We start from the raw sequence: 24,427 nt of genomic DNA, 5'->3' as shown, positions 1-24,427 counted from the left end.
CTTTGCAGTTCTAAAGTCTTAATAATAAATTCAAAGTGTTCAGGTGGAAAAAGTCTACAGTGGGTATTCTTGTCTAATTGTTCAGATTCTCATTCTGACAGCTTTCCCTCTTCAGGGGATAAGCTGCCTGACCGAGATGAAGACTGCCTGCCTTTGCTTTCTTAGATAATTTTTGTACTCCAACTATGGTTTCTTTACCTCTCCTGCTCTTATTGGCTCAGGAGAACTTGAGGGCAAAACATGCTTCTCTAAAGTAAAGAAAGTATTACATTGCCTACTTTTAGTTATAAAGTCATACATTCCATCTATATCGAAATCCTCTAGAGCCTTGCACAGATTAACAATGCTTACGATGGTACCTTTGGTGTCACAAATGGGGGACCTACCTTCTAAAACAGAAGAAACAAAATACAGGCTGAAAATTATGATTGCAGAATGCCAAGTACTGGTCTCTCTCGCTGAACTGGGCCAGGAATCTCTGGTAAAACCTATGTTGGCACACATCAATATGTCATACGCTCGGAAATAAAAAACATTATTATAAGAAGTGATGTGTACTCTTCACTCTAAATTCTGCAGCAAGAACCTTACATTTCTGAAACAAAGCAATGCTATTTCAGTGGAATGATGCCATTTCTGAAGCAAGATCTGTAATGGTTTCAGGGTAACTGCGTCTGTATTCCTCCATCGTGGTCCCTCAAAAGCACCCACTGACGGTTTCTGGCTCCTAACCATCACCTCTCTTGGGCAGAGACCCCTGTCTCTCTCCAGCCTGACCAAGAGTTGTAAGGCTGTACAGCTCCCTGCCTTACACTGTGATATCGCCAGCAAACCAATCTGCCAAAGACCTGCACCTGTGCTTTGCTTGCTGTCTCAGAACTACAGAGTTTTGTCAGCAATAACGAGTTACCATACAGCTCTTTCCTTTATTCTTAAGGTAAAAGCATGACAGTGAAAACATGTAGAAAACAAAAAACAGGTTGAAGAACACACTAGCCATATCAGAATTCACACGCCATTCTTATGAGGCCCTAGCAGGCCAAAGACTTTCCAACCCTTCTCCAAGGGTTGGGGCCCCCATTGGACAGGAGGTCCTGTCCATGTGCTGGATCAGAAAGAAGGCCCTGTGTGAGTTCAATATGACTTTTATTCCAAAAGCTCTTTCTTTGTCTCCTAGTCTCTGTAAAACCCATTTTGAACCAGTATATGCAAACCACTCCCAGGGATAGTACCCCTTAGAGTTCTTAATCTCAATGACTGCCTTTATTCCCTCCCGCCTCCTCCCCCCCCCCATCATTTTCAGATCCTGTAGAAGCTATGGTGACCCTCCTCCAGGGAGCAGAACACAATCATACATAAACCATTCATAGATTTAATACAGTGTGGTCCCCAAAGATATTGTATGCAATATATAGGAACAACTAGATTCAGAAACAGGTTATTTATTGGATTAAACATGAAAACCAATACAGTTCATAGATTCATACATTCATAGACTCTAGGACTGGAAGGGACCTCGAGAAGTCATCGAGTCCAGACCCCTGCCCTCATCGCAGGACCAAATACTGTCTAGACCATCCCTGATAGACATTTATCTAACCTACTCTTAAATATCTCCAGAGATGGAGATTCCACAATCTCGCTAGGCAGTTTATTCCAACGTTTATCCAGCCTGACAGTTGGGAACTTTTTCCTAATGTCCAACCTAAACCTCCCTTGCTGCAGTTTAAGCCCATTGCTTCTTGTTCTATCCTTAGAGGCTAAGGTGAACAAGTTTTCACCCTCCTCCTTATGACACCCTTTTAGATACCTGAAAACTGCTATCATGTCCCCTCTCAGTCTTCTCTTTTCCAAACTAAACAAACCCAATTCTTTCAGCCTTCCTTCATAGGTCACGTTCTCTAGACCTTTAATCATTCTTGTTGCTCTTCTCTGGACCCTCTCCAATTTCTCCACATTTTTCTTGAAATGCGGTGCCCAGAACTGGACACAATACTCCAGCTGAGGCCTAATCAGCGCAGAGTAGAGCAGAAGAATGACTTTTTGTGTCTTGCTTACAACACACCCATTAATGCATCCCATAATCACGTTTGCTTTTTTTGCAACAGCATCACACTGTTGACACATATTTAGCTTGTGGTCCAATATAACCCCTAGATCCCTTTCTGCCATACTCCATCCTAGATAGTCTCTTCCCATTCTGTATGTGTGAAACTGATTGTTCCTTCCTAAGTGGAGCACTTTGCATTTGTCTTTATTAAACTTCATCCTGTTTACCTCAGTCCATTTCTCCAATTTGTCCAGATCATTTTGAATTTTGACCCTATCCTCCAAAGCAGTTGCAATCCCTCCCAGTTTGGTATCATCTGCAAATTTAATAAGCGTACTTTCTATGCCAATATCTAAGTCATTGATGAAGATATTGAACAGACCCAATCCCAAAACAGACCCCTGCAGAACCCCACTCGTTATACCTTTCCAGAAGGATTGGGAACCATTAATAACTACTCTCTGAGTACGGTTATCCAGCCAGTTATGCACCCACCTTATAGTAGCCCCATCTAAGTTGTATTTGCCTAGTTTATCGATAAGAATATCATGCGAGACTGTATCAAATGCCTTACTAAAGTCTAGGTATACCACATCCACAGCTTCACCCTTATCCACAAGACTCATTATCCTATCAAAGAAAGCTATCAGATTAGTTTGACATTATTTGTTCTTTACAAATCCATGCTGGCTGTTCCCTATCACCTTACCACCTTCCAAGTGTTTGCAGATGATTTCCTTAATTACTTGCTCCATTATCTTCCCTGACACGGAAGTTAAACTAACTGGTCTGTAAAAAGCAAGAGAGGGTCCTGTGGCACCTTTAAGACTAACAGAAGTATTGGAGCATAAGCTTTCGTGGGTGAATGCCCACTTCATCAGACTTGCAAGTGGGCATTCACCCACGAAAGCTTATGCTCCAATACTTCTGTTAGTTTTAAAGGTGCCACAGGACCCTCTCTTGCTTTTTACAGATTCAGACTAACACTGCTACCCCTCTGATACTTAACTAGTCTGTAGTTTCCTGGATTGTTTTTATTTCCCTTTTTGTAGATGGGCACTATATTTGCCCTTTTTCAGTCTTCTGGAATCTCTCCTGTCTCCCATGATTTTCCAAAGATAATAGTTAGAGGCTCAGATACCTCCTCTATTAGCTCCTTGAGTATTCTAGGACGCATTTCATCAGGCCCTGGTGACTTGCAGTCATCTAACTTTTCTAAGAAATTTTTAACTTGTTCTTTTTTTATTTTCTCTTCTAAACCTACCTCCTTCCCATTAGCATTCACTATGTTAGGCATTCCTTCAGACTTCTCGGTGAAGACCGAAACAAAGAAGTCATTAAGCATCTCTGCCATTTCCAAGTTTCCTGTTTCTCCCTCCTCACTGAGCAGTGGGCCTACCCTGTCTTTGGTCTTCCTCTTGCTTCTAATGTATTGATAAAAAGTCTTCTTGTTTTCCTTTATTCCTGTAGCTAGTTTGAGCTCATTTTGTGCCTTTGCCTTTCTAATCTTGCCCCTGCATTCCTGTGCTGTTTGCCTATATTCATCCTTTGTAATTTGTCCTAGTTTCCATTTTTTATATGACTCCTTTTTATTTTTTAGATCATGCAAGATCTTGTGGCTAAGCCAAGGTGGTCTTTTGCCACATTTTCTATCTTTCCTAACCAGCGGAATAGCTTGCTTTTGGGCCCTTAATAGTGTCCCTTTGAAAAACTGCCAACTGTCCTCAGTCGTTTTTCTCCTCAGTCTTGATTCCCATGGGACCTTACCTGTCAGCTCTCTGAGCTTACCAAAATCTGCCTTCCTGAAATCCATTGTCTCTATTTTGCTGTAGTCCCTTCTACCCTTCCTTAGAATTGTGAACTCTATGATTTCATGATCACTTTCACCCAAGCTACCTTCCACTTTCAAATTCTCAACGAATTCCTCCCTATTTGTTAAAATCAAATCTAGAACAGCTTCCCCACTAGTAGCTTTTTCAACCTTCTGAAATAAAAAGTTGTCTGCAATGCAGTCTAAGAACTTATTGGATAGTCTCTGCCCCGCTGTGTTATTTTCCCAACATATATCTGGATAGTTGAAGTCCCCCATCACCACCAGATCTTGGGCTTTGGATGATTTTGTTAGTTGTTTAAAAAAAGCCTCATCCACCTCTTCCACCTGGTTAGGTGGCCTGTAGTAGCATGACATCACCCTTGCTTTTTAGCCCTTTTAGCCTAACCCAGAGACTCTCAACACTTCCGTCTCCTATGTCCATCTCCACTTTAGTCCAAGTGCGTACATTTTTAATATACAAGGCAACACCTCCTCCCTTTTCTCCCTGTCTATCCTTCCTGAGCAAGCTGTACCCCTCCACACCAGCATTCCAATCACGTGTATTATTCCACCAAGTTTCGGTGATGCCAACAATGTCCTAGTTCTACTTATTTATTAGCACTTCCAGGTCTTCCTGCTTATTACCCATACTTCTCGCATTTGTATATAGGCATCCTGATTTGATCTTGCCTCCCAGTTTTGCCCTGACCCTCCTTTCTCTCTGCCATTATAGCCCATGCTCCCTCCTATTTCCGACCCATCTCCCAGGTCTCCATTTTCTCCACTTACCTGTGGGCTTTGCTCACCTGTCCCCATCAAACCTAGTTTAAAGCCCTCCTCACTAGGTTAGCCAGTCTGTGTCCAAATAGGATCTTTCCCCTCCTCGAAAAGTGAACGCCATCTCTGCCTAGCCGTGCTTCCTGTAACAGCATCCCGTGGTCAAGGAAGCCAAAGCCCTCCTGGCGACACCATCTTCGCAGTCAGGCATTCACCTCCATGATGCACTTGTCTCTGCCCGGGCCCCTACCATTGACAGGAAGGATGGAAGAGAACACCACCTGCGCTCCAAACTCCTTCACCCGTACTCCCAAAGCCCTGTAGTCACTCTTGATCTGCTCAGTGTCACACCTCGCAGTATCATTTGTGCCCACATGGATGAGTAGCATGGGGTAGTAGTCAGCGGGCTGGATAATCCTCGACAATGCCTCCATAACGTCTCGGATACAGGCCCCTGTCAGGCAGCATACCTCCCGAGATGAAATGTCAGGTCAACAGATGGGCGCCTCCGACCCCTTCAGCAGAGAGTCTCCGACCACCACTACCCTACGTTTCCTATTCGCAGTGGTGGCAGCAGACCTCCCAGCCTTAGGGGTACGAGGCTTCTCCTCCTCTGCTGTAGGAGGTGATTCCTTCTCTCCTGTATCAAGAAGAGCATAACAGTTACCTATTACCACAGCGGGAGGGTTTGGAGAAGGGGTGGAGCACTGCCTGCTGCCAGAAGTAACCAGCTGCTAGTGTCCACCCTGAGCCATCTCCTCCTCCACCAGAGGTGTGCCAGCAGTCCTGTGTACTGGGACAGCTACCTCAGCTGTCTCCACATGGAGACTGTCCAGGAATTGCTCGTGGATTCGGATGCTCCTCAACCTAGCCATCTTCTCCTGTAGCTCTCCCACCTGCTGCCTGAGCACAATATTCTTCATATTGTTTATTTTTATATTAAATTCAATACAGAACTCTATTTTGGAATGTTTCAAATTTTTAAACAGACAAATTTTCAATCCTCCACAGAATTTTGTGCTGACAACAGTTAAGTGCATTGTAGGAGTTGTGTGCAGGAACCTAGAGCTCTTGGCAGCTGGTGAAGGGGTAATTTGAGTTTTTTGGCATCCATCCAGCAAGGGATGGGAAGTAGCTTAGGTCTCTGGTGCCTGAAGAGCAGTGGAGATTTTTGGCTTTGGGGAGCCTTGAAAAAATGTGGAGAAAATGCATGAATTCTTCGTTTCCTACTCCAGTAAGTTATGTCCCAAAGCAGTAAAGTGTGTTTGTAAACCTAAGCATGTGAATAGCACAGCTGATTTCAACAGAACTATTCACATGCTTAAATTTACATCAGTGATTAGACACTTTGCTGGATCAGAGCCTCACAGCAACCAGCTCACTCACTATTCTTCCTTCTGCTGCCCTCACATGCACCCAGTATCTCGCCACTGCATCTAGCAGCAATAGATAAAAACATTAGCTAGATATTTCTCCAGTGAAATAGTTAATAATCTTGACACTAAATTGCCATGATTAGATTTTGACATTAACATCACCCTAAGCTGAATGGGGACTTTTCACCCCTCTGGAAGTCATGGTTTCAAGCTGTCATCTACAGATTCAAGGAGACAACACTGTGTCCATTTACACTTGGCTCATATGAAGAAGCTTTGGGTTTTTCACAACTATAAAAGCCATTAAAAATGCAATTTTTCAATGGAAACCTGGATTATGCAGTAAGAGGTGGATTCTGTAGCCAATTACACTGTTACAGAATCACAGAAAACATGGGTCTCTGGAAGAAGCAGATGATGTCTCAGAATTTACTGTGCCTCTATAGCTGTATCTCACTGTGTTATGCTTCCACCTCTAGTTTACGCTGACCTTTGTTTTTCCTCTATAGAAATGTGAGGTGGAGACCCCACATTCTCACTCCATTATAAAGGGGCCTGGAATAGAGATCACATTACAAGACCTTGCTGCTCTCTGACCCTTTAATTAAAAAATATTTACATTTATTTGCCTCAGGATTTTGCTGTTGGCAAAGAAGCATTTGTTCCCTTCATTTCAAGGTTGGAAGAGCCTTGATTTCACACGTTTTTCATGTTGGAAGAGCCTTGTTTTTCAGTGTTGTCTACCATCTCAAAATGATGGAAGTCAGGGAAATAACTGCATTACGGGAGATATCTTGGGAAATTTGAAAAGTAAATAAACTTCCAACCCCATGAGCCAAATACTCTAGTACTAAAAATCAAACATTTATTGCCTGTAGCATCAGGAAATAAGTTATTACTACATAAAATATATCAAGAACACTTCTGAATGTTACCACAGCTGACCCAACAGACACAGACCTAATAGGTTAAAGTGGCAGGTCAGAGCTCATGACAAACAGCTCTCCTGGCACCTGGGTAGTACACAATCCTACAGCCAGGAATACTGGATGTTCTTTGTATAGAGAAAGTGACTGACAAAGGGCCTGATCCTGAGAGATGCTAAGGACCCATAACTACTTGTGTTGCGGGCACTTCACACCTCTCACGATTAGCCACCACCTTAAAGTTCTCTTTTTCTGATACAGCATTACAAACATCTGAATGTGTCTTTGAATACAATCTGAAACATTTCCTATGAGTTAGAAATAAAGCAGGAAAGGAGGAAAGTCAGGAGGTGGCAGGCAAGTTTATATATATATATATATATATATATATAAAATGTTCTGCAGGGTACCTAAAAGGGTTTTGCATATCAGAGATAGCCTACAGGGAGGAATTCTCTGCTGTAGACTAATTGAGGATGACACTGTCAACTATCTGACAGAGAAATTAGGGGCAACACTGAGAAAATTAAGATGAAAGGACCTAAATGAGGGGCAGTGTCTGAACAAGTAAAGATTAAACGTTGTAACAGGAAAGAAGTGAATCCCATCTCTCACTGTCCCCATTTGCCACCCCATCCGCTACCTCAGATGATGAAAATATAGTCACTTTCCTTCAAACTAACCCTAGGGCCTCTGGGTTAAAGATGAGAAGGAAAATATTTTATAGAGACTAATCGATAAAGAGAAAATGGAAGATTTCCTCAATGATTCATCATGATCACAGAGGATCCCCCAGCGGGGAAGAACAAAAAGGAAAAGAAAAATTTACACGGGACATAAATTATGTTTGATGTACAATCTACAATACTTGTGAAGAACTGTACTAATTCATGAAGTACAATCTTTACTTAATCTTCTCACCTGACTTGACTTACTCATTAGAATCATAGAATATCAGGGTTAGAAGGGACCTCAGGAGGTCATCTAGTCCAACCCTCTGCTCAAAGCAGGACCAATTCCCAACTAAATCATCCCAGCCAGGGCTTTGTCAAGCCGGGCCTTAAAAACCTCCAAGGAAGGAGATTCCACCACCTCCCTAGGTAACGCATTCCAGTGCTTCACCACCCTCCTAGTGAAATAGTGTTTCCTAATATCCAACCTAGACCTCCCCCACTGCAACTTGAGACCATTGCTCCTTGTTCTGTCATCTGCCACCACTGAGAACAGCTGAGCTCCATCCTCTTTGGAACCCCCCTTCAGGTAGTTGAAGGCTGCTATCAAATCCCCCCTCATTCTTCTCTTCTGGAGACTAAACAATCCCAGTTCCCTCAGCCTCTCCTCATAAGTCACGTGCTCCAGACCCCTAATCATTTTTGTTGCCTCCGCTGGACTCTTTCCTATATTTCCACATCCTTCTTGTAGTGTGGGGCCCAAAACTGGACAGAGTACTCCAGATGAGGCCTCACCAATGTCGAATAAAGGGGAATGATCACGTTCCTCGATCTGCTGGCAATGCCCCTACTTATACAGCCCAAAATGCCGTTAGCCTTCTTGGAAACAGACCACACTGTTGACTCATATCCAGCTTCTCATCCACTGTGACCCCTAAGTCCTTTTCTGCAGAACTGCTACCTAGCCATTCGGTCCCTAGTCTGTAGCAGTGCATGGGATTCTTCCGTCCTAAGTGCAGGACTCTGCACTTGTCCTTGTTGAACCTCATCAGGTTTTTTTTGGCCCAATCCTCTAATTTGTCTAGGTCCCTCTGTATCCGATCCCTACCCTCCAGCGTATCTACCACGCCTCCTAGTTTAGTGTCATCTGCAAACTTGCTGAGAGTACAGTCCACACCATCCTCCAGATCATTAATAAAGATATTAAACAAAACTAGCCCCAGGACCAACCCTTGGGGCACTCCGCTTGAAACCGGCTGCCAACTAGACATGGAGCCATTGATCGCTACCCGTTGAGCCCGACGATCTAGCCAGCTTTCTATCCACCTTACAGTCCATTCATCCAGCCCATACCTCTTTAACTTTTTTTTTTTTTTTAAAGGATTTCAGTTAGACGGATAACTAGTTATTTGTGCGCTGCATCCAACGTTTTTCATTCCAGCAGAACCCAAAACAATTTACACACACAGTTCCCAATTTTCTCCTCACAATGTTCCTCTTACATCACTCTGGCAGTGTAGAACCACTCCCTGTGGAACACTGCTACCCTCCAACCTCTTGCTCAGAGGATGGACAAGGGATGGGAGGGGGCATATCCACAGCACATCTACTCAGGCCATGGGAGTGGCTCATAAGTAGTTGTGGGAAGCTGCAGAAGAGGCTGCTTCAAGTTGTACTGGGAGCCCAGAATCCAGGAAGTACAAAGCTACCGCTCCCCCCCCCACACACACACACACACACACACACACTGCCTGCTGGGACTGCACCTCCTGAGCTGTGCATGATTGCATCTGGGAGGCTCCGCTCAGAATCGGGGCCTCTATATACAAAAATCATTTCACGCCCCCCACAGAAACGTATGAGACAGCAACTACTGAACAGCACATAGCACTAATTTAAAACAAATCAGGACAGGAAATGAATGATATCGTACCCAAGTGAAATGGCAAAGGAAATATAGTTATAGTGAACAAAACGTAATTACCCAATTGGAACTTGTCTAGATACTGATATCTAGCAGTATAGTGCACTCAGAGGAAAGAAAGCCACCTGTTGAATCACCAACACTTCTTGTAACACTCTCAGATCTACTGTCCAAATATTAACCAAGCATGCCTGTGTTTAATCTGAAAGCTGATGAGCTCACAGCCCTTTATCGTATGGCAGCAGATAAAGTTCTATTGGTCTGTTCAGCTATACAGTATCCATCTTTCCTCAGAAGTTGACTTGTCTTGGTTTTAGTTCTTTCTGATGTATAAAAAAGGCTTGAAACATTCTGTGAAAAAAAAAACTGACCTGTTTTTTACATCAGAAATTCAGCTCCTGCCTAGACTAGAAGACTATGATTATTGCAGAATACAATGACATCACCAAAAGAGTTGTTCAACTGAGAAAGTAATATTTTTGTCAGCTTTATTAAAACTCTTTTAAAAGTTGTTTTTGCTAACACCTATTTAACTTCAATGTCTCATTAGCACTTTGGAGAAAGGAAGTCTGTTTTAAATTCAACACCAGTTCCCCTTCAACTATGGGTACGTCTACACTACAGCAACACAGCTACTTCACTGCAACTGCAGCACAGACGCTTCCCACATCAACAGAAGGTTCCCCCCACACACACACTGATATAGGCAATCCACCTCTCCAAAGGTGATAGCTAGGTCAATGGAAGAATTCTTCCATCAACCTAGTTGCACACACAGTGGGGATTAGGGTAACCTAACTACGTCGTACAGGGTGTGATTTTAAAAATAAAAAATTAAAACAGCCCTGAGCAACGTAGGTAGGTAGATCTAATTTATCAATGTAGACCAGGCTTAAGATGTGAGAACATATTATATATAGCCTCTAAAAACCCCACCACATCCCAGAGCAAAACCAAGATCAACACTGACATTCCAGATATTTTAAGGTAAACTATTAACAGAAAAACCCACACATCTTTCATACCTCCTTTATAGCTCATAAAAATGCAAGGAAGGACCTTGCCTTTATCAGGTGATTTTTGCCACACTTGGTTGTTGCACAGCTGGAAGAGATAAATTAGTTTCTGATAAATACTAATACAGATGTGAATATTGTGTAATATTTATATCACAATAGCTCCCATCCACTCCCCCCGCCCCCCGGTAAGGATCAATTAAGAACAACACAAAGATGTTTGAAGACCTTTTCCATCCAGCACACCCCCATTTGATAGAGCCTCCATGTTTGTGGTCCTATTTATGACAAAATACTGATGGCCAGTCTTTCATTCCCCATATGTTTTTAGATTATATCATTTTTGTTCTTAAATTAATATTTAATGCACTCCACATACTTACACAGGTTACAAGCACTGCAGGTTATAGTTATAATCACAATAAAAATTCTTCTAAGAAGGTTTAATATGAATTACTTAAGAATGCCTAAATATATATGTATAAAAAGACAACTATGCAATGAGACACCAGACTGACAGTCAAAAGGTTCCAACTACATCTGGCACAACCACATTGTCATTGAATAGTCTGACAGTTTTATTAATAGGCCTGTATTTTTTCATCATTTTTCCACATCTTAAACAGTTAAAGCAGAAGATAAACTGGAAATGTGTCTCACTTACCTAAAATGTCATCAATTTCAATGAATGAAAGTGAAGAATTTAATGAAAAGACCATCAAAAATAAAGTTAAAACCAGCAGGTAAACATCGGGGCCAGCTCTAGGTTTTTGGCCGCCGCAAGCAAAAAAATTTTTGGCTGCCCCGCACCCCAGCCCTGGGCTCTCCCCCCAACCCCCATCAGTGCCCTCCCACACCCACACCCCCCTGCCGCCCTAGCCCTGGGCTCTCTCTTCCCCCCCCACCCGCACCCCCTGCGGCCCCAGCCCTGGGCTCCCCGCCCGAAACGTGACCTCCTCGTTCACCACAGCAGTCCCTGTTTACACTTGCAGTGGGGATCAAACTGTTTCTCCTATTTTTATTTCACTTTAGTATAAATCTCGTCCCTCCTCATCCCCCACAACCCCATCTTTAGTGCTCCAAATGCACATGGAAGGCATAGGGACTAACCCTCAAACCTTGTCCCCGGAAAGGGATGGGGATCTAGTAAAGAGGGTTCAGGCAGAGGAGTGGGTGTGGGAGTGCTTGGGGGCTCTACACTGGCAGAGAAGCGTGGTGTGATGTACTCATGGAGGAGGGTGGAGGAGGAGAGGGGGTATCAGGAGGGTTGCTGGAGAAGAGGTGCAGGGGAAGGGGGAGGTGGTGCAGGTGAAGGGAGAGTACAAGGGGAAGGGGTGCGGCGAAGGAGCCATGTGGGGAGGTACAAGTGAAGAGGCTGTGAGCGGGATGGGGTGGGGTGCAAGGGCTGAGAGGGGCAGGCGTTGACAGCTGCTTCCCCAGCCCTGTGCAGGCAGAGCTGAGAGGACAGACACTGACCCCCAGGTGCCCAAGCTGCGGGGATCCCCCAGCGGGGCAGTATCCCCCGCTGCCCCACTCTGAGCCGGGCTCTGCCTCTCCGTGCCCCTGGCACTGTTGGGGCCTGGAGCAAGCAGCGCAGGGCTGAGGCGGGGGAGGTTTGTGGCGGGCTGGGCAGCTTGGGCTACCCAGCCACTCGTCCCATCAGCGTGCGAGCCGGGATCCGTGTCCCCTGCCCAGCCCAGCAGTGCCCTGCACAGCCCACTCGGGCGGGGAAATGCCGCACCGCCCTGGGGAGACTCAGAGCAGCAGTGGTGGCAGCAGGACCCCTCCTCCTCCCTGCATCCCAGGCCCCACTTCCCTCCCTCCCCAGCTCCTCACACACTCCTCTCGCCGCCGCAGCCCGAGCTAAGCTCCAGGGGACAATGACCTGGCTCTCCAGCAGCAGGGCTCTGGCCAGGGCCGGCTCCTGGCTTTTTGCTGCCCCCCCCCCAGCAAAAAAAATGGGGCCAGAGTGCCACCCCTTGGAAAGTGCCACCCCAAGCACATGCTTGGAGCGCTGGTGCCTAGAGCCGGCCCTGGTAAACATGCAGCTGTTATCAGAGAAGAGATTTTAAAAAGAAAAGTTGAAGAAAACAGAACAGCAGAATACTGAGAAACAGAAAATAGGGAGTATGAGCATGCTGAACTACAAGCTCAAAGTGAGACCTTAAAATAGACTTTAATAATGTCTCAAATACTGAGTTATGAAGCGGAGGTGAAAACAATTTTAATGGCTTACTTTATCTTGGTGAACGAAATATTTTTATTGAACATTTCAGGTAACATGTTTTCTTGGGATTTTGTAACTCATTTGTAAAAGTGATAACACACCTCATGAAGATCAGTAAGACAAGCACAGAATACTTGCACTTCTCAGGTTATTCAGATCATCATTGTGCATGTAGCCTTGTACTTTATGATGAATATGTACAACGACTTCACAAATGGTGATATTGTTTATGTATATGTGTGAACACACACACACACACACACACACACTCACAGAGAGAGAGAGCTATATTGATATACAATACTGTATAGCAGATAAAGAGCAAATTAAGGCCCAGTCCTACAATGAGATCCAAATAGGCCCATGCAGAGCCACTTCACCTGCATGAAGCTCATTGCAGCATTGGGGCCTTAGTTTGAAAGTTAACAGAGCCGCCTCCCGTAGCCCCCAGATCCCACAGCCAGACCCTGCCCCCGGGAGACCAAACACCTCCTCCAAGGTTACCCAAAGAGCCTTTGACCGCCAAAAACCCCATGACCCACCGAGGACCCACCAGTTGGATGCTGCCCGCAGAAGAACCAGAACCATCCCCAGAGCTTCCAAACACGACCGCGCCCCGACAAAGCCCAGCACCGGTGCTTCCAGAACCCCACTCCCTCCCGGAAGATCCAGTGCTGCCTTGGAGACACCGAGAGCTGCCCTCCCCACCACATCAGGACCCCCACCTCAAGACCCACCTGAACACCGCTCCACAGTCCGAGGGACAACAAGGACGCAAACTGTCCCCGCAGCACCTGAACCTGCAGAGACAACACAGCAGGAGGAGCGACGGCCACGAGCGAGGGTCGCCACACCATGGCAATCCGCCTGGATGGAGGAGCTGGCAAAGGCTGAGGCCTTTGAGAACTTCGACACCCTGATGGACAGACTGGCTGCAGAACTGTCTGTGGAAATTACGGCCAGAAGGAGGGAACCCGCACGGGCCACTTGCAGATTCCCTGCGCCGAGCCGTAACAACACCGCCAGAGAAGGCAGGAGAGGGGATGTCGGCCGCTGCTATGATCTGGGGGCTACATCCCATATTCAGAAACTATACAGGATGAACCGGACAAAAGCCATGAGGCAGATCCTCGATGGGACCTCCTCCTACTGTGCCATCCAGCCTGAGAGGCTCTACTCCTACTTCAAGGACTTGTTTGATCACGAGGCCCAGACCAACTTGCGACGCCCAGTGTGCGTTTCCCCGCTACCCTGGATCGACCTCACGGAGGACTTGGAGCAAGATTTTTCCCCGCAGGAGGTGCAGGCGAGGCTGTTGAGGACCAAAAACACCGCCCCTGGAAAAGATGTCATCTGCTACCCCCTGCTGAAGAAGCGAGACCCCGGCTGCTTGGTGCTTGCTGCCATCTTCAACAAATGCAAGCAGTTCCATCGCGTTCCCCACTCCTGGAAAAAGTCCATGACCGTGCTCATCCACAAAAAAGGCAAACGAGATGACCCCAGCAACTGGAGGCCCATCTCCCTCTGCTCCACTATCTACAAGCTGTATGCCAGCTGCCTCGCGGCAAGGATCACAGACTGGTCAGTGTGCAGGGGCGCCGTCAGCTCAGTGCAGAAGGGTTTCATGTCCTGCGAGGGATGCTACGAGCACAACTTCCTCCTTCAGACGACCATCCAGGAGGTCCAAGAGGCAGTGCGCAGTAGCATGGCTTGACCTGCCCAACGCCTTTGGGTCCATACCCCACCATCACATCTTTGCCACCCTGGGAGAGTTCGGGATGCCAGAAACCTTCATGCAGATCCTCCGGGACCTCTACAAGGACTGCACCACCACCATCCGTGCCACGGATGGAGAGATGGATGCCATCCCCATCCGCCGCAGCGTGAAACAAAGATGCCCCCTTAGCCCCATCATCTTCAATCTGGCCATGGAACCACTCACCCGAGCCATCTCCAGCGGCCCGACCGGCTTCGACCTGCACGGCAAGAAACTCAGCATTCTGGCCTACGCGGACGATCTGGTCCTGACCGCGGACGACCTAGAGAGCCTCCAAGGTATGCTAGATGCCACCAGCCGAGCTACTGACTGGATGGGGCTCTGCTTCAATGCAAAGTACTGTGCAACTCTGCACACTGACGGCAGCAAAAGGGACTCGGTGCAGACAACGGGGTTCCAGATCCAGGGTGAGCCTGTCATCCCCCTGGCAGAGGGACAGGCAGGCATACCAGCACCTGGGCACGCCAACAGGGTTCCGTGTCCGGCAGACACCCGAGGACACCATCCAGGAGATCTTGCAGGATGCCACCAAGATTGATGCCTCCCTGCTGGCACCGTGGCAGAAGATAAATGCCCTGAACACCTTCCTGATCCCACGCATCTCGTTCACCCTAAGGGGATCCGCTGTGGCGAAGGTGCCCCTCAACAAGGCAGACAAGATCATCCAGAAGCTGGTGAAGAAGTGACTGTTCCTTCCCCAGATAGCCAGCAACGAGCTGGTCTACATCACCCACCGGCACGGCGGCGCTAACATCCCCCGCATGGGTGACCTGTGCGACGTCGTGGTGATCACCCACGCCTTCCACCTGCTGACATGTCCCGACGCCATGGTGAGGAACACTGAGGCAAACACCCTGCATGATGCGACAGAGAAGCGGATCGGCAGAGCCCCCTCGAACCAAGACATCGCCACCTTCCTGAGTGGCTCCCTGGATGGGGAATTCGGACGGGATGGGTGCGACATCGCTTCACTGTGGTCCCACACTCGCAACGCCACGCGTCGCCTGGGGAAGCGCATCGGCTGCCGCTGGGAGTGGTGCAAGGAGCACCAGAAGCTGGGAATCTGGGTGCCACAGATCAGGTCCGACGACAACACCATCGTCACCCCAACGGCAGGGGCTTGCTGGAGAGGACTCTGAAGGCCGCCATCCGCTCGCTGTACGTGGAAACCCTGAAATGTAAACCGGACCAGGGTAAAGCCTTTGAGTTGACCAGCAAGTGGGACGCCAGCAACCACTTCCTCGCCAGGGGCGGCTTCACCCGTTTCACCGACTGGCGGTTCATCCACCGTGCCCGGCTCACCTGCGTCCCGCTCAACGGAGGCGTCCGCCACAGGAACCGAGATAAGCGTCGCAGGAAGTGCGGCTACCCCAACGAGACCCTGCCCCGCGTCCTGTGCAGCTGCAAACCCCACTCCAGAGCCTGGCAGCTGTGCCACAACGCCATCCAGAACCGCCTGGTGAAAGCCATCGCGCCATGCCTGGGCGTGAACTGCACCATTGCCAGTACCGACACCAGCTATGACCTGACGTGGTCGTCACCGACGAGGCCCAGAAAAAGATCATCCTCGTCGACGTCACGGTCTCCTTTGAGAACAGGACTCCGGCATTTTGCGAAGCCCGAGCTTGTAAGCTGGAAAAGTTCGCCCCCCTGGCTGAGCGAAGGGCTATGAGGTGCAGATGGACGCCCTGATTTTCGGAGCCCTGGGCGCCTGGGACCCCTGCAACGAACATGTGCTGTGGACCTGCAGGATCGGTCGACGCTACACACGTCTCATGCGGCGCCTCATGGTCTCAGTCGCCATCCGATGGTCCAGGGACATCTACATCGAGCACATCACCGGCCACCGACAGTACCAGGAGGCGTGAGACAGAGTGATATCGTTCTCCCACTACGAGAAAGGGACCAAGTGACCTTCTCCGTTGTATCATATGAACCGGAACCATGAACTCCCTAAACATTAAATCTCACCAAATATGGGTCAATCCATCCTCATCATCATATCTACTCATTATACTCCACACCCGAACACAACCACTCTATGAACTTCATACCCTCATATCTCAATATCGTTACTTTGACCCATCAACCTTTTACCCCCAATCAGGGATATTGCAGATTATGTATTCCTCATGCCACCTGATCTTAAACCAAACTTTGCACCCTCGATAATCTGTATGTTATTCCTTGATAACCAGAAACTTCTATGCTCAAACTCTGTTCACTATTTTTTGTTAACATCATCTTAATAAAATTTTTAAGTCTATTATATGGATAACTCAGGGATTAGATCATACAGCCAAACAAAATGATAAACATAAAAAAGTATAGCTTGGGTGATGTGTAATGTCATCAAAACTGCAAGATGAGTAAAGCCTGTAATTCATGTTAATATATTTGTTTGATCAAGCTAGATTTTACTGTAAATAAATGTGAATTAATTAATATTAGGAAGCAAAACTACCTTCCTGCATGTTTGCTAATTTATTTTTATTGACTGTTCTGGACACTTGTCTTGAAATCATATGTTAATATTTGAGGACCCAGTCGCAATTCAAGTTATTTTACTACTTTGCATATGCTGATCCTATTGGTTAAATCTTCTTACTTTTATCAACTTTATCCTTGTAATTGCAGTATCCACAATTCATTAGTATTTCTGTAGATGTGCACAACCCATTTTAAGAAACATTTTTACATGCAAACCTATCAAACTTTCAGAGGATTTGCTATTATCCTTCTTATCATTTATCTTTTTCTCATTAATCAGAAGCAAACTCTTATCATAACAGAGAAGAAAATTCAACATAAAAGATCAGATAATTTATAATACGTTTTCAAAGAGCAAATAATAACCACCTTCGCAGGAAGTTTACTTTATGAAAAATCAATGGACCAAATTAACCCTTGGTGTAACTCCAGTGAAATTAACAACAGAAATTAATTTGGCCCATTATGTCCAATAGTGGATTATTTGTTTTGAAAATCAACTATTAAATAATGACATTTACACGCAGTTTTTTTCTTCATTCAATTATGTTATAATTGTTGTTTACAGACAGAGTGTGATATAAATAAACTATTGTAATGTCACAAAAATAGAATTATATATGGTGGTTCTTCATGTTGGAAACATCAGTTCAAATGGATGGTGCTAGTTTTCTCTCCTTTTTTGACAGGCAGCAGTGCAGGGAGTGAATAGCACTGAATGATTTTTGGTGCACTCCCTGCTTTCAGCCTTCTGATCCCCACACAAAGCTTCTATAATATCCCTTCTGAATAATAAACTAAAATTAAGAAGATTGGTATTCTTACTAATCAGGAAAAAATATACACAGAGTATCTGGTTGGGACATTATGGATTGCTGATTCTAAGATGCAGAAACCCCATTTACAGGTTAAAAATCTTAGACAACTTGCTGCCCATTTATCACCAATCCACGTTCTGGGCAATCCCAATGACCCCGATTAAAAACAAAACCAAAAAAACTTGGCACAAGCAAGGAATAGATAGGGAGACAAAACAATACTTCAGCCCTGTGAACATGAAACCCAAAGAGCACAGCTGCAGAGGGAAAAGTATTTTTAAAAGGGATGTAAGACTGATAAGGTTGCTGTCCTTACAGACCTCCACTGCATAGGATCCTTGTCTCTCCTCCCACCTGCCCCCTGCCCCTAACAAAAGAGGGCCCTAATTTACAAATGAGGGAAGCACCCTTTCAGCTTTGTAAACCTCAGAGATAATAGCAATGAATTAGGCTTGGTCTACACTACCCCCCCCAATTCGAACTAAGGTACGCAACTTCAGCTACGTGAATAACGTAGCTGAAGTCGAAGTACCTTAGTTCGAACTTACCTTGGTCCACACGCGGCAGGCAGGCTCCCCCGTCGACTCCGCGGTACTCCTCTCGCCGAGCTGGAGTACCGCAGTCGACGGCGAGCACTTCCGGGTTCGACTTATCGCGTCCAGACTAGACGCGATAAGTCGAACCCAGAACTTCGATTTCCAGCCGTCGAACTACCTGGTAAGTGTAGCCAAGGCCTTAGTTGAGCTACGGAAAATCCCGGCACTCGCTTTTGGGGCCCAGAAAAAAGGGGGAACAGTCTCTCAAAGAATACTTTCAAGATAACACTGAACAGTGCACTGATACACAGATACCCTCCCACCAACAACACAGGAAGGGGAACTCCACATGGACTCCTCCTGAGGGTCGAAATCACAGTCTGGACCTATACATAGAATGCTTCCGCCGACGTGCACAGGCAGAAATTGTGGAAAAACAACATCGCTTGTCTCATAACCTAAGTCGTGCAGAACGCAATGCCATCCACAGCCTCAGAAACCACCCTGACATTATCATCAAAGAGGCTGATAAAGGAGGTGCTGTTGTCATCATGAACAGGTCTGACTACCAGAAGGAGGCTGCCAGACAACTCTCCAATACCAAATTCTACAGGCCACTTTCCTCAGATCCCACTGAGGAATACACTAGGAAACTGCACCATCTACTCAGGACACTCCCTACACTAACACAGGAACAAATCAACATACCTTTAAGAGCCCCAACCAGGGTTACTCTATCTACTACCCAAGATCCACAAACCTGGAAATCCTTGAGGCCCCATCATCTCGGGCATTGGCACTCTCACTGAAGGACTGTCTGGATATGTGGACTCCCTACTGGACCCATGGGAAGGAGACCCTGGAAGAATTCCACCAAGATTTCAACAGCTTCCACCCCACCATCAACCTCAGCCTGGACCAATCTACATGGGAGGTCCACTTCCTAGACACCACAGTACAAATAAGCGATGGCCACGTTAACACCACCCTATACCGAAAACCCACCAACCGCTACGCCTACCTTCGTGCCTCCTGCTTCCACCCCGGACACACCACACGATCCATCTTCTACAGCCAAGCGCTGAGGTACAACCGCATTTGCTCCAACCCCTCAGAGAGACACCAACACCTACAAGACCTTCACCAAGCATTCTCAAAACTATGATACCCACACAAGGAAATAGAAAAACAAATCAACAGAGCCAGATGTTTACCCAGAAGCCTCCTGCTACAAGACAGGCCCAAAAAAGAAACCAACAGAACTCCACTGGACATCACCTACAGTCCTCAGCTTAAACCTCTCCAACGCATCATCTACAACCCATCCTGGACAATGATCCCTCACTTTCACAGACCTTGGGAGGCAGGCCAGTCCTCACCCACAGACAACCTGCCAACCTTAAGCATATTCTCACCAGCAACCATGCACCGCACCATAACAACTCTAACTCAGGAACCAACCCATGCAACAAACCTCGATGCCAACTCTGCCCACATATCTACACCAGCAACACCATCACAGGACCTAACCAGATCAGCTACAACATCACCGGCTCATTCACCTGCACGTCCACCAATGTTATATATGCCATCATGTGCCAGCAATGCCCCTCTGCTATGTACATTGGCCAAACTGGACAGTCACTACGCAAGAGGATAAATGGACAAGTCAGATATCAGGAATGGCAATATACAAAAACCTGTAGGAGAACACTTCAACCTCCCTGGCCACACAATAGCAGATGTAAAGGTAGCCATCTTACAGCAGAAAAACTTCAGGACCAGACTCCAAAGAGAAACTGCTGAGCTCCAGTTCATTTGCAAATTTGACAGCATCAGATCAGGATTAAACAAAGACTGTGAATGGCTATCCAACTACAGAAGCAGATTCTCCTCCCTTGGTGTTCACACCTCAACTGCTAGCAGAGCACCTCACCCTCCCTGATTGAACTAACCTCGTTATCTCCATACTGATTTATACCTGCCTCTGGAAATTTCCATTACTTGCATCTGAAGAAGTGAGGTTCTTACCCACGAAAGCTTATGCTCCCAATACTTCTGTTAGTCTTAAAGGTGCCACAGGACCCTCTGTTGCTTTTTTCAATGAATGTAAAAGTTCTTTGACTATTGTAATTGAAATTTTAAGGTCCTACTTTAAATATCCAAGCAGAATCAGAGATATCCTTTCTTGCAAAGATTTAGACCCAAAAAAGACAGAAAGGACGATCTCCTGATAAAAATGGAAGGAACTCAAAACTAATTAATTTACTTACACTCCCAATTGAAGAAATAGCCTCTAGAGAATACCTTAATGTAATAAGAGAGGCAGAGTTTGCAGTCACTTAAGAATCAGACTTAGACTATACAGGGAATAGTATCGCTGGACCAAAGGCACTAAAATGACACTGCCCTAAGAAAACCCACCACAATACAGTGTGATTGTATAAGTTCTAACAGTAAAAATGCTGACTGAGCTCAAAGGTGTGAAATTGTATAGAACAAGAGACCAGACCCTCAAACAACCGATAATCCTGTAAACAAATTCCAAACTATGAGGTAAACAACAATTTCTTTATTGTGGTCTGCCACAGGAATCCACTCACTCACCATGGGTGGTGCCTCCTCATGGCTGTTCTGGGGATTAGCTCTCTTCCAGGTCCCACCCTCCTCACCCCCCGCATTCTACTCCCACTGGCCTCTCTCACTCCAGGAGCTGCAGCTTCCTCTTCGTAACTCAATCCTCTGGCCAGGTCACTAAGTGGTTTCCCCTTCCGGGGCAGAGTCTCACTGGAGCCACTGTCCAGGCAATGCCACTTAGTCAGTGACTGGTAGGGGAACTCAGGCTCACCCGTCACCCAAGTTCCAGCCTGGGGACCCTACAACAGAGAGCCAAAGTCTGTTGAGTCCCTAACGCTGCTGGCTTTTCCCCTGGCTGCTTCCTACTTCACTTCCCACTTGCTTTCTTCTGCAACCTTCTCTATTCTGGGTATGTCCTTCCCTCAGAGCCAGGCACCCCGGGGTCCTGCTCTTTCCCTTAGTGCCATCCTTCCCTCTCTAATGCACAAAGTGGCTGCAGACTTCCTCACTGCAACCCTTTCTGGTGCCAGCTTCCTGGCTTTATGCTAATCCAGCCTCAGCTGAGCTCCATCTTCCAGTCAGGTCTTGCTTCGCCAGCCTAAATCCCTCATGTGTGGCCTATCTCACTAATTGGCCCTTTTCTCAGCTTTCTTAACCCTTTTGGGGATGGTGAACACCCCTCACACGGTCCTATAAAACTGAAGGGAGAAAATTATAAATAGCACAAGGAACACCTAGATTGTAAGAGAGTATCAGACACCATATCGGATAGCCCCAATCTCTCTAAATTTAAACTTTCACAAGCAAAATCATTCTGGGAAGAGCTGCCATGTCAGAATGCAGAAAGGAACCCTTTGGCATGCAAAACAAAAGGAGATGGTCAGCAGCTGATAGCTGCAACAGATCTGTAAACCAAGCTCATCCAAAGAGTTTTGTGCTGGATCTTGTTGTGACCAGTTCATTGCTAGACAACCTCACTTTTGAATTAGAAGGTTAAATGCAGAAGGTAGAGGTGCAAGGTCCATTGCTTTTGATGAGGGCAAGAACTAAGGTTTGTGTGTAAGTAAGCACTGCTTTGATTTAAAGAGCACTGAAAAAACTGAAGTGCCAGCTTACTAACCTGAGCTACACACTGTTTATGTGGAGTTCTCTTTTGGACTATGTACAGTTTGCTTGAGTCCTGTGACTCCAGATGAGCTCCCCATCCTGTGAGATGGAGACTGACATTCAGGGTTAGGATTAAACCAATCCAGCTCATGGAGAATTACTACCTCCATTAAGTATTTTTCCTGGAGAAGATTGGTAATGGAAAAAAGATACTTTTGCTTTTAGATATAGAAGAGATTAGGAGTGACTGAAAATCATTACCATATTAAGGCTGTTGGTTGTCTCAGTCCATATCACAAGAAACATCACCAAGACTGGCACGCTCGAGGACATTCTTAAGATAGACCAAGGACTGAATAGGTGCAGACAGTGAAGCACTGATGAGAGTAGTGATACTTGGCATTTATACAGCACTTGGAATCTTCAAATTCTATACAAACATATGTCAGCTAATCCACCCTCACATAATAGAAGTGGTCCCCTCCAGAGTAAAACTGAGGTACCTAGGTAGAACCTACAGTACATATACAAGAGACACATTTATAAATTCATTTCAGTTTTAGAGATATTATGGGTTCTAGAATTTAAAGAATACAGAATATAACAGCAACTAGAATGAAATTTTCAAATGCATTCACTATAAACAGAGGTCTTCAGTCTCCGTGGCTGTCAGTTTGGCACCTGAACAAACACAAGAACTACATTCATGCACTACTGGCTTGCTGCCTAGAAAATTGAGAAATAATTTTATTGTGGGTCAAAAGAAACATTTGATTCAATCCAAAATAAAAAAAAAAAAATTGGACTTCAATTTTATTTAAAAAATATTAAGAAAAGTTAAAGTAAATTTTGAAACAAAGAGTCATTTGGAAAATGTCAAAACAAGGAGTTTTTCTGTTTTGGGAATTTTGTTTGTTTTTTCTTCCTGTCAGAGTGAAACAATTCAGCAAATTCAACACAAATGTGTGACATGTTTCAGTTGACCCAAATCTGCATTTTGTAGTAGTCTGGTTTATAGGAGATAATGGGGGCATCAAGTTCCCAAACTACAACTCCCATGAGGCAATGTGCCAAAATGGGAACATGCAGTTTAATGTTGAACTGACTGGAAATTAAGCATTTGGGGTCATTTCAACAAATCAGACCAAAATGTTTTGACTTTGGGAATGTTGAAATGTTTAATTTTGATCAAAAATGTTGAAACAATTGATCAAAACAGAACAGAAATGTGACACCTGAATTGAAAATCTTTTTGAATTTCTGTTCCATGAAAAATATCAAAAAACTTTTCATTCTGATTTAGAATGAAAACAAAAATGTTGACATGTCAGAATTTTCCACAGTATGAAAATTCTGAATTTTGCTCAATAGATTTTTTTGAACTGAAGGAAATCTTGAGATATATCTTGAAAGATCCTTTTTTAGCTCAGGACTCCAGAAATTCTTGAGACATATCTTGAAAGATGAAGTCTGAACAGCTGACATAGTGCTTTCACCCAGTCACACATGGTACACTACTTAAATATTAGTGGAGATAGAAATAATATATATTGAAACATCTAAATGCACTGGGAAGTTCAGAGAGGCACACTACTAGCAGTGCTTCTGCAGAGGGAAAGCAGTACTGGTGATTAGAAACCTGGAAAAAAGAAGGCGTCAAAAACCCTGATTGTTGCTGCTTGCCTGTCAATGGAGAAGCACAGATTGGAGATCTCTAAGAGTGAAGAGCGTATTATGTATTATATTTTTTCATAAGAGAATTAGTAGATGTTCTAAAAAGGGGCAGCTTTAAATATACAAGAGCATCAGTGAAAGTGTGTGTAGGATACCTGTGCAAAATAGGAACTTGCAATCTCACCTTTGCCATTGATCTATATAGCTTCTTGGAAACAGTACAGAATAGCTACTTTTCTGATGATGGCATTGTATATTTAATCATAAATAATCTGAATCATTAATGACTACATCTTCAATCATTTTATAACAGAGAATGGAAACATTAGTAATTACACTTCCAATATAACTAAACATTTTCAAATTGTTCATTTCCTAAGGATAGGTCTGTTTAAGGAAAGTAGCTGACAAAGCACAATTCCAATTTACTTCATGGTTGGTATAATACAGAATATTCTAAAATTTAATTGATGGGATTTAATATCATGTCTCCCTTTAGCTTTCATGGAAACTAGGCCGCTAAATCCCTATTCACCTCATACAAAATGTGTCCCCACATACTTATTCATACTTTTCCAGCTATGTGTAGAAGTGGTGCAATTCCCTCTTCAGTAAAGGCTGCAGAATGTATTTAGACTGCTGTTGAAAAAAATACTACAGAATGTCTC

At 45.2% G+C, this 24,427-nt stretch overlaps 1 protein-coding gene across 2 annotated transcripts in view; it reads right to left on the bottom strand.

Moving 5' to 3' along the window:
- The window catches only part of ERC2 (ELKS/RAB6-interacting/CAST family member 2), an 866,973-nt gene that overhangs the window by 805,313 nt on the left and 37,233 nt on the right, over positions 1-24,427 (bottom strand). The window lies entirely within an intron of this gene.

This window comes from Malaclemys terrapin, chromosome 7 (genome assembly GCF_027887155.1).
Source record: "Malaclemys terrapin pileata isolate rMalTer1 chromosome 7, rMalTer1.hap1, whole genome shotgun sequence".
Classification (NCBI taxonomy): domain Eukaryota; kingdom Metazoa; phylum Chordata; order Testudines; family Emydidae; genus Malaclemys; species Malaclemys terrapin.
The sequence above is the reverse complement of the archived record's forward strand: the minus strand, read 5'-3'. Positions and strand labels throughout refer to the sequence as shown.